The sequence below is a fragment of the Oncorhynchus mykiss genome, chromosome 12 (genome assembly GCF_057628025.1).
Source record: "Oncorhynchus mykiss isolate SJ-2025 chromosome 12, ASM5762802v1, whole genome shotgun sequence".
Classification (NCBI taxonomy): Eukaryota; Metazoa; Chordata; class Actinopteri; order Salmoniformes; family Salmonidae; genus Oncorhynchus; species Oncorhynchus mykiss.
In genome coordinates this window covers 44,813,021-44,831,363 of record NC_143033.1, presented here as the reverse complement: position 1 = coordinate 44,831,363, position 18,343 = coordinate 44,813,021, and the positions used below count along the sequence as shown (strand labels likewise).

The 18,343-nt window shown below is 40.7% G+C and overlaps 1 protein-coding gene across 6 annotated transcripts in view; it reads right to left on the bottom strand.

The window, feature by feature from the left end:
- Positions 1–18,343, bottom strand: part of LOC110537644 (galactosylgalactosylxylosylprotein 3-beta-glucuronosyltransferase 1) — a 51,393-nt gene that overhangs the window by 24,797 nt on the left and 8,253 nt on the right. For 3 of the 6 annotated variants that reach the window (XM_090192547.1, XM_090192546.1, XM_090192548.1), the window contains exons 2-3: positions 4,771–4,959; positions 4,568–4,680 (exon numbers count right to left, since the gene is read on the bottom strand). The gene's annotated coding sequence lies outside the window, so the exon portion shown is untranslated. Of the gene's footprint in view, positions 1–4,567; positions 4,960–18,343 lie in introns of all 6 variants that reach the window. The other 3 variants (XM_021623839.3, XM_021623845.3, XM_021623844.3) reach the window with 1 other exon arrangement.

Sequence of the window (18,343 nt, the reverse complement as noted above, 5' to 3'; positions counted from 1 at the left end):
AGCTAGGTAGCTAACTAACAGCCATGGAAGAGGGTGAAAGGATTAGCTAGCAGTTCCAGCTGTCAGAGAAGGGAGACAAGGCTACTCTGTATAGGGCAGGTAACTGTGGGAGGACATTATGAAACTGAAGACAGAGCTATATAACTAGCAACATAATATTCAGTACTGTCTTATTTGAGTATAATTATATGTTAGCACATTTGGTGAACAAAAATACAGTTTAAAAGTCACACAAAAATGTATAAACCTATTAAAACTGGAGCAGGCCAACCCTGCTGGGTGTGCATGCTTCTGTTCCAGCCCAGCATGAACACACCCGATTCAATGTATCAAACCTTATTAGTTAATAATCAAGTGTACTATTTCCGGGCTGGAACATAAGCCTGTTCCCCCATAGATCAGGGATCAAGGTATGGTATAGACTTCTTTTGGTTCACCTAAAATTATGCTTAAGTAAAAAACAGCCTACATGTTACTAAAATGTCTATCCTTTAGATACGAGTTAGTGCCTCGACACAATCCTGTCTCAGCGCTCTACAGGCAATTCCTTCGACCTCATGGCTTTGATCTGACATACACTGTCAACCTTATATAGACAGGTGCGTGTCTTTCCAAATCATGTCCAATCAATTGAATTTACCACAGGTGGACTCCAATCAAGTTGTAGAAACAACTCAACGATGATGAATGGAAACAGGATGCACCTGACCTAATTTTGATTCCCATAGCAAAGGGTACTTACGTAAATAAGGTATTTATTATATCTATATTTTTTATAAATTTGCCAAAATGTCTAAAAACCTGTTTTTGCTTTGTCATTATGAGGTATTGTGTGTAGATTGATGAGATTGAAAAAATATTTGTAGATTGAAAAAATATTTCATACATTTTAGAATAAGGCTGTAACATAACAAAATGTTAAAAAGTCAAGGGTTCTGAATACTTCCTGAATGCATTGTACCTGATTCAACTCAGAGGGCCTGATGATTAGTTGATAAGTTGAATCAGGTGTGTTTGTCCAGGACTAGAATAAAATATACTGTTGGAGGTACGCGAGGACTGGTGTTGGGAACCACTGGCCTACAGTGTGATGGCATTAGCGTTATGGGCATTTGCAATGCAGCCCTTGCCATTGTGCATCTGAAGCAGAGAAGCTTAACTCACACATGGTTTACATATTATTCAGCTATATGTTCTCAATTTAAAAATGATACCAGTTGACAATGTATATGAGGCTAATCATTATACTGGATTTTGTACATGCCTTGTGCTGACATTAAATTGTTTAGTTTAAATCCAACCGTTGTAATCTAGGTGGTGAAATGTCTGGAAGGAGATGATGGGAGAGAGAACAATACTTTTAATTTCACCCATACAAAAATGTAGTGTTTTATTAAAGTACATAATCTTTACAATGTCATGAACAATAGTCTTTAACACTTTTCAAAATACATTTTATACATTTGTATGATTTAAGGGGGCACTTCTGTCTTGACGACAAGGTGAAGGTGCTCTCTACTCAAATGGCACAACAGAATCATTCAGCTATTCCAAAGTACAACATACGACAACCATCTCGTATAACTGAGGGATTTCTCCTTTCACAGCTGGGAAAGGACGAAGTAGAAGCAGAAACTGACGCTGCTGCAGCATTGCTCATCTTTACAGTGGGAATCCAGTCGACATGGGTGTCTTGATAGAGGTCAGCTGGTGAACCTACAGTACATAAAACAAATGAGAAGCACTCCTGATGTTAGAATATGACTTCTTCAGGTCACCTATACCATCAGGGGACTTTTTTTTATTTTTTTATTTTATTTCACCGTTATTTAACCAGGTAGGCTAGTTGAGAACAAGTTCTCATTTGCAACTGCGACCTGGCCAAGATAAAGCATAGCAGTGTGAACAGACAACACAGAGTTACACATGGAGTAAACAATTAACAAGTCAATAACACAGTAGAAAAAAAAGGGGGAGTCTATATACAATGTGTGCAAAAGGCATGAGGAGGTAGGCGAATAATTACAATTTTGCAGATTAACACTGGAGTGATAAATGATCAGATGGTCATGTACAGGTAGAGATATTGGTGTGCAAAAGAGCAGAAAGTGTATGACTTAAGTGTATGATTGTGTTTAATTCATTCAGGTGTTTTAGTTTCATATAAAGATTACATCAATTGTTGGGCTGGAGCAACCAATAGTCAACAAGGCAGGTTGTCCTATGTCCAGTTTAATTGTTTTAAAAAAAAATGTGTTTATTATATGATATTTTTAATTTTTTTAAATTCAATTTGCATCTCCCCTTTTTATGGTCATGGCCAGAATGGATCCAGCTTTTGTCAAATTCATGTAATATTTTACATTCCGTAGCAGATTAGGAGAATTTATGCAGCATGTTAGGAAAAGGGTTAGGGTTTACTAAAATGTATTTTTTTTAAACTTTTGACCTTAATTTGACAAAAGCTGGTTCCCTTTTAGCCAGGACCCCTTTTCGGCCAAGATTACATGGTTGCATTCAAAACAAGGTCATTTTTATTGATCTGTTGTCAGTGTCAGTAGAGTAGGCCTAGGCTACTATCGTACAAAAAAATATTCTGCTAATGTCTCCAGTCCATATAAAGTGTAGTAGAATTGCATGAAATGTTTATTAAAGGCTACATTTCTCCTGTGCAAATGAAAGAAACATCTCTGATATAGCCCATAAGCCTGTGCCACTATGCGCTTATTAATAGCCTAAATTATTACTATCCAGTCTACTCATCACATTAGGAATATTACGCTTACATTCCTCTGCAAATGTGTGTCATGCATGCTCCCGCCATTCCCCCCTAGCGCTGGAGGAGGCCAGGCTCCCCATCATTGCGCACTCCTGCCATCATCATTACGCACCCCTGCCTTCCCCCCGTCACGCGCATCAGCAATTATTGGACTCACCTGGACTCAATCACCTCTATATTACCTTCCCTATATCTGTCTGGTTCCCCGCTCTGTTCCCTGCTTCTGCATTAATGTTCATATGTCCTTGTATACCCGTGTGCTGATGCTGTTTCTGTCCTGTTACCTGTCTGTTCCTATTAAATGTTTGACTCCCTGTACCTGCTTCTCTTCCGCGGCATCAGTCTTTACAATGTGATGATAGAGGCATGCAATCCATTGTTATAAAGGTGTATTTTTATGGTGAAAAAATACCTTCCCCAAAACTTGAAAATCACGCGACACATACTAATATCTAGACTACAAGCTATCTAGCTAGCTAATTTTGGCAAATGTACTGTATACAGTGTTAACATCTGATTAACATAACAGCTAAACTAAACTCGAAATTGATCAGACTTGACTTACCAGTAATGAAATAATCGTAGCAGACCCTGTACTGACAGCTGTCTGGGTTCAGGTCTTGACAGGCAAAAAGGTTTCTTAACTTTTCTGACAGTTCTTGAGTCTTATCTCATTGTTATCACCAATGGTCAGTGGCGATTTTAGCATGTAAATCTTGGTGGGGCAAAAAAAAGAAAAAGTGGGATGCATGCCAGCAAAGCCACTACACAACACAATACTAAACAATACATTAATTGCACTATAATGGTGACAAACGGTGCCCACAAACTGTTAGGGCCTATATAAAGCTGTCCCAACAGCAGAGTCCCAACAGCAATCCCAACACCTTACCACTGCTACACCTGGTTATCAGCGGAGCCTAGTCTGGCAGCGAAACAGTTAATTCAGCCTCATTTACTGCCATTTAAAAAACTTAGCTGATATGGCTGACTTTCTTACACAAATGTGGTTTCTACTGACAATTGAGATGCACAAACTATGGCATAAGAGGACGACAAGGGGATAAGAGGCAATCCATAATTTCGATTAAGACATTGATGAGCAAGCGACGATGGACGTAGTCAATATAACCATTTGTTCAGCACTTTTGAAATGTACAGCGACAGAATTCAGAACATGGGCCGTTCTTACAGTCCTTCGCGTACACCAAGCCACAACCGTAGGATAAATAAAAGGGGCGTATAAGCAGACAATGAAAGCTCTGACATTTGATGATTACATTTCTCTAAAACAGGTTATAGGTTACATGTGCACCACCAAGTTAGAACAGTAAGTGAAATTAAGAAGTGAAAATAGACAAAATTATTAGGGTGAGGCACATTGAACACCATTTCGCGTGTCAAAAAAGATTCACGTCAAATAACACCATTTGACATGTTAAATCAGCTTTTAATTTGACACTTCAAATAACACAATTCTATTATAGAATGTTGTGTGTGCTCAATTTGCACGTGCAAGCCAAGCGTCACCACTACTACAGTAGCACTGTCAAAGCTGTACAAAAAAAGTCTGCAGACAAGCACACACACCGGCCACGAACAATGTGTTTACAATACAGTGTTAGTGAAAATAGACCAAATTATTAGGGTGAGGCACATGGGCTACTAACAGCTTACTACACAACATACATACATTGTATTACTTTCTTAGCTACAATATACATGTATCCCTTGCATATTACATCATTTATGCAGCAGCATAAAGTTACAAGACATTTTTGGACTCACCTTGTGCTGTGCTCACTTAAACAGGAAGGTGGCACGGTGGTCCTTTGTGGGCAAATTTTGTCATCAAACTTTGTCATCAAAGTCTGGCATTCTCTGTATTTAAGGTGGAATCTCTGGGGAAAAAAACACACAGCCACTCCACTGAATAGCAGGCTAGTGGTTGCTTTGAAATGCTTGCTGTTAGCCACTGATTCCTTCCAAACCTCTCATTGTTGAATTTGCGATTTCCAACTTGTTGGAAGGGACCCATAAAGTCAGCTTCCTCCTCTTTCCCCAGTGAACTACACAAAGTGATTTGCCCCACTGAGGAGCTATGAGTCTGAACAGGCTGATCTGGGTAGCGCGAGGTATCCAATCCACGGGAAGCAGGGTCGTGTCCTCAGTGCCAGTCCCTGTGGAGACAGAAGAGGTCATCCTTCTGGAAGAATGCTGCTTCTCATTGCAAAAACAAAGGCTGGGATTGTTGAAAGCTGACAGAAAGGGTGGGGTTGGGGAGGGGGCACATGGTGGGACAATGGGATAAATCCTATAAAAATGTAACAGCCCTCCGAATGGGATTTTTGCTTAGGGATGAGGTATTATATAACTGTGATGCATAAGTGATACATAACATGCAGGTAATTTATCTGCCTTACAATCAACAGTCACATGGGCAGTCAGACAGACAGTCATGCCATTTCTTTTCATTCGCTTTCATTTTCTGACGAGACTTGACCTTATTTAAGGGCCACATTCTGAGTGGACATCCTTAAGCCCCTGAATTGCCACCTATTTGACATGGTAAAAATAAACCTCTAATATAAGAAGTTGCCCAGATTGTAAAAAAAAAATGGCTATATGAGAGTATATATAGTGAGACATTTCTATATTGGATTGAGGAACATGTTGATAGTGAATGTCAAACAGGAAATTAGCTAAATAATTTTGGCAGGGGGATTAGAATGCAGTTGTTTCTCTGAGGAGTGCATGCAGCAGGTGTTTTGGAAGAGGAGGAAGTGTCTGCGAACTCCCTGCCCTGTGAAAGACCAGTCGAGATCAAAGCTACTGTATTACAGAGTGAATCAAAGGCTGAATCAGTCTATAGACAGCGTCTGAAAATGGCGATGTGAAATTAAAGAGCACCCAGAATATTGTATTAAATGGTGTATACACTGGACTCAATGGCCTCTTCAGAAAATAAAACATTTGTTCAAATTCTTCAGAATTTGTCTCAAAAAACAACAGGTGATATTTTTTAAATTATTATTTAGTTTCTGACAGTTGAGAGAGAAATTACTTTTATCTGACAGGTGAGAGAGACAGCATCAATTTCTTGAAAAGGCATGCATCCCCTCCTCCTTTTTCAAGGAAGATATTGGAAGAAAACGTAACTTTAAGAGCATTTAACTTTAAAGGGTCATGATGGGATATGGTGGAAAGTAGCTAAAAAAATAAGAGTACATACACTTGATGACAGAGAGGAGGGTGTCCTTGAAAAACTCCTAAATCTGATTCTGCCTGTTGGTTCTTTTTGAATGACAAGTGTGTCTTATTTCCTCATTCCAAAAGATAATACAATCTTCAACAAATGTTGTCATTTCATTTCATAAAAAAAAGGCTTTGTAAACGTCAGTGTGCGAGAACAGCTTTGCTTGATTAAAGCTCTATATTCCAACCAGTTTTGGGTTGTAGTTTCACTACATGTAATTCCACTAGTAATTTAACTACATTTTGCAGTATGGTAGTTTAACTAAATTCACAGTGGGATTAACAAGAAGTTGTGCTTTTAAATGATGTATGACACTTGTATTTTCACGATATTTGTATTTTGAATTTCGGGCTCTGTAATTTCACCGGATGTTGTCGTAGGGGTCCAGCTAGCGGTTCATGCGCCAAAAGAGAATGCAGTTTTAAGGAAAATAATAGTTAAGAAAATACTTACTAAATAAACTAAAGTGAAAAAAATTCAAGAGTAATAATAAAACAACAATAACGAGGCTATTTAAAGGGGGTACCGGCACCGAATCAATGTGCATAAATCCGGGAGAATTCTATTAGTATGGTATGTTACCTTTGTATGATATTTATTAATTTGTGGATGTCCATCATCCATTTCGTATGATATGTTACGAATTACAATTCATATAATATGTTACGACTCCTCTAACTGGGGTACCTGCTCCTGCTGAAGCCATGGTAGGTGTGAAATTCTGTTACAGGTGTGTACTGGAGGCGAAGTCAGGTGCAGGAGAGCAGAGTGTAGTTAACATGCACACTTTTTTTCTGGTCCAAACGAAAGCACATAAGTACATAAACGTTCCCAAAACACGGAACACAAACAAAATTCTGGCGAATGACAATACTCACATAACAGAAAACAATTTCACACAAAGACATGAAGGGGAACAGAGGACTAAATACATGCGGTGTGATTAGGGAATGAAAACCAGGTGTGTATGGAACAAGACAAAACAAATGGAGCGGCGATGAAAAAAGAAAGCCAGTGACGTCGATTGGCGAACGTCGCCCGAGCAAGGAGAGGAGCCGACTTCGACAGAAGTCGTGACAGTTACATATTGCAATTCATACAATTCATACAATGTTACGAATTGTAATTCGTGCAATACGTTACGGATTTTGAAAATGTACAGTATATTGGGCTCCCGGGTGGCGCAGCGGTCTAAGGCATTGCCTAGCAGTGCTAGAGGCATCACTACAGACACCCTGGTTTGACTCCAGACTGTGTCAGGAGTCCCATAGAACGGTGCACAATTGGCCCAGCGTCGTCTGGATTTGGCTGGGGTAGGCAATCATCGTAAATAGGAGTTTGTTTTTAACTGACTTGACTAGTTAAATAAAGGTAAGCAAATGGCAAATAGCTAGGTGGCTAACGTTAGATAGGGTTAGAGTTATGAGTTAGGTTAAATGGTAAAGGTTAGGGTTAGAGTTAAAGGTTTAGGGGAAGGGTTTGCTAAAATGCTAAGTACCTAAAAGTAGCTGCAAAGTTGCTAAAATCAAATTTGCTTTGTTAAAATCCCCAGCTACAATAAATGTATCCTCAGGATATAGGGTTTCCAGTTTGCATAGTCCAGTGAAGTTCTTTGAGCGCCGTCGTGGTATCAGCTTGAGGGGGGATATACATGGCTGTAACAATAACCGACGAGAATTCTCGGCATTTGATTAAGAGGAATTCTAGGTCAGGTGAACAAAAGGACTTAATTTTCTGTATGTTGTTTCAATTACACCATGAGTCGTTAATCATGAAACATACAAACCCCGCCCTTCTTTTTCCCAGGGAGTTGTTTATTTCTGTCGGCGCGACTCAAAGAATCCTGGAGGCTGTATCGACTCCGACAGCATGTCCTGAGGGAGTCATGTTTCGGAAGTTTACATAGCCAAATACATTTAAACTCAGTTTTTCACAATTCCTGACATTTAATCCTTGTAAAAATCCCCTGTCTATGGTCAGTTAGGATCACCACTTTATTTTAAGAATGTGAAATGTCAGTACAATAGTAGAGAGTGATTTATTTCAGCTTTCATTGCTTTCATCACATTCCCAGTGGGAAGTTTACATACACTCAATTAGTATTTGGTAGCATTGCCATTTAATTGTTTAACTTGGATCAAACGTTTTGGGTAGCCTTCCACAAGCTTCCCACAATAAGTTTGGTGAATTTTGGCCCATTCCTCCTGACAGAGCTGGTGTATCTGAGTCAGGTTTGAAGGCCTCCTTGCTCACACACACTTTTTGAGTTCTGCCCACATATTTTCTATAGGATTGAGGTCAGAGCTTTGTGATGGCCACTCCAATACCTTGACTTGTCCTTTTTGCCACAACTTTGGAAGTATGTTTGGGGGTCATTGTCAATTTGGAAGACCCATTTGCGACCAAGCTTTAACTTCCTGACTGATGTCTTGAGATGTTGCTTTAATATATCCAAATAATTTTCCCTCCCATGATGACATCTATTTTGTGAAGTGCACCAGTCCCTCCTGCAACAAAGTACCACCACAACGTGATGCTGCCACCCCCGTGATTCACGGTTGGGATGGTGTTCTTCGGCTTGCAAGCATATCCCTTTTTCCTCCAAACATAACGATTGTCATTATGGCCGAACAGTTCTATTTTTGTTTCATCAGACCAGATTAAATTTCTCCAAAAAGTATGATTTTTGTCCCCATATGCAGTTGCAAACCGTAGTCTGGCTGTTTTATGCCGGTTTTGGAGCAGTAGCTTCTTCCTTGCTGTGCAGGGAAGGACTCGATGTCGATATAGGACTCGTTTTACTGTGGCTATAGATACTTTTGTACCGGTTTCCTCCAGCATCTTCACAAGGTCCTTTGCTGTTGTTCTAGGATTCATTTGCACCGCTTGCACCAAAGTACGTTCCTCTCTAGGAGACAGAACACGTCTCCCTCCTGAGAGGTATGACGGCTGTGTGGTCCCATGGTGTTTATACTTGCGTACTATTGTTTGTACAGATGAACGTGGTACCTTCAGGCATTTGGAAATTGCTCCCAAGCATGAACCAGACTTGTGGAGGTCTACAATTTTTTTTCTGAGGTCTTGGCTGATTTCTTATGATTTTCCCATGATGTCAAGCAAAGAGGCACTGAGTTTGAAGGTAGGCCTTGAAATATATCCACAGGTACACCTCCAACTAACTCAAATGATGCCAATTAGCCTATCAGAAGCTTCTAAAGCCATGACATAATTGTCTGGAATTTTCCAAGCTGGTTAAAGGCACAGTCAACTTAGTGTATGTAAACTTCTGACCCCCTGGAATTGTGATACAGTGAATTCTAAGTTAAATATTCTGTCTGTAAACAATTGTTGGAAAAATTACTTTGTGTCATGCACAAAGTAGATGTCCTAACTGACTTGCCAAAACTATAGTTTGTTAACAATAAATTTGTGGAGGGGTTGAAAATCAAGTTATAATGACTCCAACCTAAGTGTTTGTAAACTTCTGACTTCAACTGTATATTTAACACACACACACACACACACACACACACACACACACACTGCATTCGGAAAGCATTCAGACCCCTTCCCCTTTTCCACATTTTGTTATATTACAGCCTTATTATAAATGTATAAAATAAAAAATCATCAATCTACACACAATACCCCATAATAACAAAGCAAAAACAGGTTCGCTTTGTCATTATTTACATACGTTTTCAGACCCTTTGCTACCTGAAATTGAGCTCAGGTGCATCCTGTTTCCATTGATCATCCTTGAGATGTTTCGACAACTTGCTTGGAGTCCACCTGTAGAAAATTAAATTGATTGGACATGATTTGGAAAGGCACACACCTGTCTACATAAGGTCCCACAGTTGACAATGCATGTCAGAGCAAAAACCAAGCCATGAGGTCAAAGGAATTGTCCGTAGATCTCCGAGACAGGATTGTGTCAAAAAGGTCCCCAAGAACACAGTGCCCCCCATCATTCTTAAATGAAATAAGTTTGGAAACACCAAGACTCTTCCTACAGCTGTCTGCCCGGCCAAACTGAGCAATCGGGGTAGAAGGGCCCTCTTCAGGGAGGTGACCAAGAACTCGATGGTCACTCAGAGAGGTCCAGAGGTCCTCTGTGGAGATGGGAGAACCTTACTGGACAACCATCTCTGCAGCACTCCACCAATCAGGCCTTTATGGTAGAGTGGCCAGACGGAAGCCACTCAGTAAAAGGCACATGACAGCCCGCTTGGAGTTTGCCAAAAGGCACCTAAAGGACAGTCAGACCATGAGAAACAAGATTCTCTGGTCTAATGAAACCAAGATTGAACTTGTTTGCCTGAAATCCAAGCATCAGAACAGCTTATATATAGAAATTATCCACACACTGAGACACACTGTTCTTTATCTGGCTTTGGTACACTGGCAATGGTGTTTGGCATGATGGGCTGTGGAAGTGCAGACTCTTTGTGCTTGTGGTGGCATGGTCTGTCTGCGGTGTACGCACAGCTGGATAAGACTCTGCCGGAAGTGATGTAGGGCTCGTTGACCTTACCCTCTTAACTACCAACTGTTTGGACCTTTTGCAGTACCTTTGCTGGTATTGCCGTCACCTGGAAAGACATGTTTACAGTGCTACTATTTTACCCTTTTTGTGGAAGAGACGTAGGGCAACAAACATACTACATACTGTTTAGACACAATATTGGGAACTGCTTTTGAGAGGAAAGATAAGTCAAAGTGAATGGGCTGGGGGGCTGCAGAAGGTGTGAAAAGTCCAAGGAGGGCAGTTCAAATACATTTTTATTGGTCACATACATATGGTTAGCAGATGTTAATGCGAGTGTAGTGAAATGCTTGTACTTCTAGTTCCAACAGTGCAGTAAAATTTAACAAGTAATTTAAAAATTTCACAACAACCACGGTGGGGCAAAAACGTATTTAGTCAGCCACCAATTGTGCAAGTTCTCCCACTTAAAAAGATGAGAGAGGCCTGTAATTTTCATCATAGCTACACTTCAACTATGACAGACAAAATGAGAAAACAAAATCCAGAAAATCACATTGAAGGATTTTTATTGAATCTACAGTGCCTTGCGAAAGTATTCGGCCCCCTTGAACTTTGCGACCTTTTGCCACATTTCAGGCTTCAAACATAAAGATATAAAACTGTATTTTTTTGTGAAGAATCAACAACAAGTGGGACACAATCATGAAGTGGAACGACATTTATTGGATATTTCAAACTTTTTTAACAAATCAAAAACTGAAAAATTGGCCGTGCAAAATTATTCATCCCCCTTAAGTTAATACTTTGTAGCGCCACCTTTTGCTGCGATTACAGCTGTAAGTCGCTTGGGGTATGTCTATCAGTTTTGCACATCGAGAGACTGAAATGTTTTCCCATTCCTCCTTGCAAAACAGCTCGAGCTCAGTGAGGTTGGATGGAGAGCATTTGTGAACAGCAGTTTTCAATTCTTTCCACAGATTCTCGATTGGATTCAGGTCTGGACTTTGACTTGGCCATTCTAACACCTGGATATGTTTATTTTTGAACCATTCCATTGTAGATTTTGCTTTATGTTTTGGATCATTGTCTTGTTGGAAGAAGCCTGAAATGTGGCAAAAGGTCGCAAAGTTCAAGGGGGCCGAATACTTTCGCAAGGCACTGTATTTGCAAATTATGGTGGAAAATAAGTATTTGGTCAATACTATCTATTATCTCAATACTTTGTTATATACCCTTTTTTGGCAATGACAGAAGTCAAACCTTTTCTGTAAGTCTTCACAAGGTTTTCACACACTGTTGCTGGTATTTTGGCCCATTCCTCCATGCAGATCTCCTCTAGAGCAGTGATGTTTTGGGGTGCTTGAAATGCTTCTTACGGAGCCACTCCTTCGTTGCCCGGGCGGTGTGTTTGGGATCATTGTCATGCTGAAAGACCCAGCCACGTTTAATCTTCAATGCCCTTGCTGATGGAAGGAGGTTTTCACTCAAAATTTCACGATACATGACCCCATTCATTCTTTCCTTTACATGGATCAGTCGTCCTGGTCCCTTTGCAGAAAAACACCCCCAAAGCATGATGTTTCCACCCCCATGCTTCACAGTAGGTATGGTGTTCTTTGGATGCAACTCAGCATTCTTTGACCTCCAAACAAGACGAGTTGAGTTTTTACCCAAAAGTTATATTTCGGTTTCATCTGGCCATATGACGTTCTCCCAATCTTCTTCTGGATCATCCAAATGCTTCAGACGGGCCTGGACATGTACTGGCTTAAGCAGGGGGACACGTCTGGCACTTCAGGATTTGAGTCCCTGGCGGCGTAGTGTGTTACTGATGGTAGGCTTTGTTACTTTGGTCCCAGCTCTCTGCAGGTCATTCACTAGGTCCCCCCGTGTGGTTCTGGGATTTTTGCTCACCGTTCTTGTGATTTTGACCCCATGGGGTGAGATCTTGCGTGGAGCCCCAGATCGAGGGAGATTATCAGTGGTCTTGTATGTCTTCCATTTCTTAATAATTGCTCCCACAGTTGATTTCTTCAAACCAAGCTGTTTACCTATTGCAGATTCAGTCTCCACAGCCTGGTACAGGTCTACAATTTTGTTTCTGATGTCCTTTGACAGCTCTTTGGTCTTGGCCATAGTGGAGTTTGGAGTGTGACTGTTTGAGGTTGTGGACAGCTGTCTTTTATACTGATAACAAGTTCAAACAGGTGCCATTAATACAGGTAACGAGTGGAGGACAGAGGAGCCTCTGAAAGAAGAAGTTATAGGTCTGTGAGAGCCAGAAATCGTGCTTGTTTGTAGGTGACCAAATACTTATTTTCCACCATAATTAGCAAATAAATTCATTAAAAATTCTACAATGTAATTTTCTGGATTTTTTTTCTCATTTTTTCTGTCATAGTTGATGTGTACCTATGATGAAAATTACAGGCCTCTCTCATCTTTTTAAGTGGGAGAGTTTGCACAATTGGTGGCTGACTAAATACTTTTTTGCCCCACTGGACCTTATACACATACAAGTGTAAAGGGATGTATAACAATATGTGCATATAAATATATGGATGAGCGATGGCCGTGCGAAAATATGCAAGATGCAGTAGATGGTATAGAGTACAGTATATACATAGGAGATGAGTAATGTAGGGTATGTAATCATTATATAAAGTGGCATTGTTTAAAGTGACTTGTGATACAAGTATTACATCCAATTAATAAATTGACTAGAGATTTGAGTCAGTATGTTGGCAGCAGCCACTCTGTTTGTGATGGCTGTTTAACAGTCTGATGGCCTTGAGATAGAAGCTGTTTTCAGTCTCTCGGTCGCAGCTTTGATGCACCTGTACTGACATAGCCTTCTGGATGATAGCGGGGTGAACAGGCAGTGACATCGGGTGATGTAGGTGTCCTGGAGGGCAGGTAGTTTGCCCCCAGGTGAAGCGTTGTGCAGACCGCACTACCCTCTGGAGAGCCATACGGTTGTGTAGTCATGGGGTTGAAGAGGCGTGGTTGCACCTTCTTCACCACTCTGTCTGGGTGGGTGGACCATTTCAATTTGTCCGTGATGTGTACACTGAGGAACTTAACTTTCCACGTTCTCCACTACTGTCCCGTTGATGTGGATAGGGGGGTGCTCCCTCTGCTGTTTCCTGAAGTGCACAATCATCTCCTTCGTTTTGTTGACGTTGAGTGTGAGGTTATTTTCCTGACACCACACTCCGAGGGCCCTCACCTCCTCCCTGTATTCCATCTTGTCGTTGTTGGTAATCAAGCCTACCACTGTAGTGTCGCCTGCAAACTTGATGATTGAGTTGGAGGTGTGCATGGCCACACAGTCATGGGTGAACAGTTCTTACACAGTATCTATTGTTGTTTATGGGAAAAGGGAGAAATGGCACCTTTCAATCTTTATCATACACAACAATACATTTACTATCTCTAAGCACAACTGTGCACAACCAAACCCCCCTTCCTCATCTCAAAGACTTATCTGTAAACCTCCTCCATTCCATTGACTTTAACAGATCATTCTTGTCAATAGTAGCTCATGACATGAGCTTTTAGTCTTTGTATTGTGTGTTGAGAATCTGCAGAGTGAAGAATGAGGTGGTTGTGCCATTACTGTTGTAGTCTTGATTTTATACCTTTCAGTGTCCCTTGCTCGTTTTTGTCCCACACTCTTGTTGTGCCCCATAACAGCAAGGTGTGCCCCCTCCCTCATGCTCGTGTACCCAAAATGCCACCGCTTTTGGGTATTTTTCAGCAGGGCACTGTGGAATGACTCCAGATAACCTGAGTTTTACAAAGAGAAACAGTAAAAAGGGAAAAGGGGTAGACTAAATTGATGGTCTGGAAGGTACTCCTCAGGCTACATCTAACCACATGTAACCCCATAACACAAACACAAACCCATTCAAACACCACACAATTCATGTTTATGCCATGCTTACTCTAAATTGAGCTGTCTCAGCCATCAGCTTGTGAACATTTTAGCCAACTTACCTTCACCTTGTGCAGAGCTAATGATTGGAAACACATGCCACAAAACACACAATTGAACCACCCTACTAATTGTATTGATCTCTATTAGACTGGCTAGCTTAGCACATGGACATTTCAATGTTGTCAGCTTGCTATTAGCTAGCTAGCATCACCAAATTGGCAGCAAGATTGTTAGCCAGCTGAGAACGAACTAATCAACCATAGACGATTTATATACGTTCATCATTGCTACCAACAGAGAGTGAGTTAGCTAAATTGACAATTCCATTTTTAGTAAGTGTTTTCCAGACAAGGGTGGAATAGATGGCTACCAGATAGAGCCACTCTTCTTTGCTAAAGTTAACATACTTACGTTAGCGAACTTTAGTCAAAAATACAACAAAGATATTTACTCTGCAGATGATTACTAGTTGTCTAGCAGTGACTAACACGGCATAGGCTAAATTGATTGAGCGTGTGTATCCAAAAGTTAGCTGGCTAGCGATATGATTTATATAGTCCAGCTACGGTAAAATGCTAGCTAATGTTACGCGACCTCTAATCGAGAATATTCTGTGTTGTTGTGAAGGCAAAACGCATCACTTCCCAGATGTCGTCTATGTATTCCCCTTCAGTTCAGTCTGAAAATCCCTCTGATAGTCTTTGGTCATTGTAAGCATCATTCTTGATAGCCTCAAGCCACTGGCTGCATCGGGGTAAATCTCTGGTAGGTAGAACGGTTAAAGATAACACATTTTTGCACTTGTTTGTAATTAGCATAGCCAGACACAGAACACCACACAGGCATGATGACAAAACATGTTGGCCTAGAGAAGATCTGAGATTACTACGTGTTGGTGGTTTAAAGTAACCAATACACAGGAAGTAGAACCTTCAAAATTGTTGTAATTTGTATGTTTATGAATAAATTGTAATGTTGTATATATAGTAATGGTTATATGCTGTGGAAGAACCAGTGTGAAAATCCCCTTTAACTTCTTTGAGGTATTTTCTGAACAGGTTCTCACTTGGTTTATCCAGTTGTCAGTTCAACCACACCGTTTACGCATTAATTTGTGGCACCCTAATAAAAATATAACAGTTGCAAACTCTGCAGCAGAAAATATATTCTTGCAGCTAGGTGCAGTGCTTTTATCTTGTGGTTTGCATGTCTTTATCCAGAGGGAATACGAAAGCTATAGCTAGTTCAAATTATAAACTTTTCTAACCTTTTAAAAGTTGACGGTGCAAAAATCTTGCCAATACATTCGTTATTGTAACGGTTACCTGTATGTGAAGGAGAGTCGGACCAAAATGCAGCGTGTAGATTTCGATCCATGTTTTAATAAACAAACGTAAAACACGAATCAATACAAACACTGCAAAATAAATAAACGTAAGTAACGAAAACCTAAACAGCCTCTCTGGTGAAAACACATAGACAGGAACAATCACCCACCAACACACAGTGAAAACCAGGCTACCTAAATATGGTTCCCAATCAGAGACAATGACGAACACCTGCCTCTGATTGAGAACCATATCAGGCCGAACATAGAACTGGACAAACTAGACATGTAACATAGAATGCACTCAGATCACACCCTGACCAACCAAAACATAGAAACATACAAAGTAAACTATGGTCAGGGTGTGACAGTTATTCTACTAACTATGACTAAGTGAGACACATGTTTTCCATAATGTACGTTTCATACACTATATATAAAAAAGTATGTGGTCACCCCTTCAAATTAGTGGATTTGGCTATTTTAGCTACACCCGTTGCTGACAGGTGTATAAAATCGACCACACAGCCATGAAATCTCCATGCACAAACATTGGCAGTAGAATGGTCTGACTGAAGAGCTCGGTGACTTTCAACGTGGCATTCTGTCATAGAATGCCACCTTTCCAACAAGTCAGTTCATAAAATGTCTGCCCTGCTAGAGCTGCCACGGTCAACTGTAAGTGCTGTTATTGTGAAGAGCCGCGAAGAGGTAGGTCACAGAACGTGACCCCTGAGGGCTGAAGCGCGTAGAGTGTAAAAATCGTCTGTCATCGGTTGCAACACTCACTATCGCTACATATTCGTTGCCAAACCCACTAGCTCCAGGTCATCTATAAGTCTTTGCTAGGTAAAGCTCCGCCTTATCTCAGCTCAATGGTCTATATGCTTTTGTTTTTCTGCTCTTTTGCAGACCAGTATTTCTACTTGCACATCCTCATCTGCACATATATCAATCGAGTGTAAATTGCTAAATTGTAATTACTTTGCCACTATTGGCATTTTTATTGTCTTACCTCCTTACTTCATTTGCACACACTGTATACAGATTTTTCTAGTGTGTTATTGACTGTACCTTTGTTTATCCCATGTGTAACTGTGTGGTTTTTGTCGCACTGCTTTGCTTTATCTTGGCCAGGTCGCAGTTGTAAATGAGAACTTGTTCTCAACTAGCCTACCTGGTTAAATAAAGGTGAAATTAATAAAAATAAAAAAATACAAATTTAAATACCAAGTTCCAAACTGCCTTTGGAAGCAACGTCAGTACAATAACTGTTCGTCGGGAGCTTCATGAAATGGGTTTCCATGGCCGAGCAGCCACACACAAGCCTAAGATCACCATGCGCAATGCCAATCGTCAGCTGGAGTGGTGTAAAGCTCGCAGCCATTGGATTCTGGAGCAGTGGAAACACGTGCTTTGAAGTGATAAATCACGCTTCACCATCTGGTGAATCTGGGTGTGGCGGATGCCAGAAGAATGCTACCTGCCCCAATGCATAGTGCCAACTTTAAAGTTTGGTGGAGGAGGAATAATGGTCTGTGGTTGGTTTTCATGGTTCGGGCTAAGCCTCTTAGTTCCACTGAAGGGAAATCTTAATGCTACAGTATGCAATGACATTCTAGACTATTCTGTGCTTCCAACTTTGTGGCTACAGTTTGGGGAAGGCTGTTTCAGCATGACATTGCCCCCATGCACAAAGCAAGGTACAGAAATTTGTTGAGATCGTATACATTGACTTACCAATCAATTTATACTGAACAAAAATATTAACGCAACATGTGAAGCGTTGGTCCCATGTTTCATGAGCTGAAATAAAAGATCCTAGAAATGTTCCAAATGCACAAAAAGCTTAATTCTCTCTGTTTACATCCCTGTTAGTGAGCGTTTTTCCTTTGCCAAGATAATTAATTCAACTGAGAGGTGTGGCATATCAAGAAGCTGATTAAACAGCTTGATCATTACACAGGTGCACCTTGTGCGGTGGGCAGTAAAATACCACTCTAATATGTGCACAAGACACACAACACAATGTCACAGATGTCTCAAGTTTTGAGGGAGGTTGCAATTTGAATGCTGACTGCAGGAATGTCCATCAGATCTGTTGCCAAATAATTGAATGTTAATTTATCTAAACTAAGTTGCCTCTAAAGTCGTTTTAGAGAATTATTTGGCAGTACATCTAACCGGTCTTACAACCGCAGACCACATGAAACCACGCGAGCCCAGGGCCTCCACATCCGGCTTCTTCACCTGCTGGATAGTCTGAGACCAGCCATCCGGACAGATGATGAAACTGTGGGTTTGCACATCCAAAGAATCTAATTTGTGTCTCAGGGAAGCTCATCACAATCTTAGAAAAAAAGGTGCTATCTGTAACCTAAAAGGGTTCTTCTGCTGGAACCCTTTTAGGTTCCATATAGAACCCTTTCAGTTCCAGGTAGAACCCTTTTGGGTTCCACATAGAACCCTTTTCACAGAAGGTTCTACCTGGACCCAAAAAGGGTTCTCCTATGGGGACAGTCAAAGAACCCTTTTGGAACCTTTTTTTC